We start from the raw sequence: 210 nt of genomic DNA, 5'->3' as shown, positions 1-210 counted from the left end.
ATGTATTTTCTGGAGCTACAGAACTCCAATTGGCGTACTCTCAACGGCGTTGGAAAGTAGACATCCAGAGCTTTCCAGAAATATATAATAGTCCATACTTCATTCGGAAATTGACGACGCAACTTGGCGTTGAATGCCAAGTACATGCTGCTGTCTAGAGTTAAACGCCAGAAAAATGTCATGATCCGGAGTTGAACGCCCAAAACACGT

This window comes from Arachis duranensis, chromosome 2 (genome assembly GCF_000817695.3).
Source record: "Arachis duranensis cultivar V14167 chromosome 2, aradu.V14167.gnm2.J7QH, whole genome shotgun sequence".
Taxonomy (NCBI): domain Eukaryota; kingdom Viridiplantae; phylum Streptophyta; class Magnoliopsida; order Fabales; family Fabaceae; genus Arachis; species Arachis duranensis.
The sequence above is the reverse complement of the archived record's forward strand: the minus strand, read 5'-3'. Positions refer to the sequence as shown.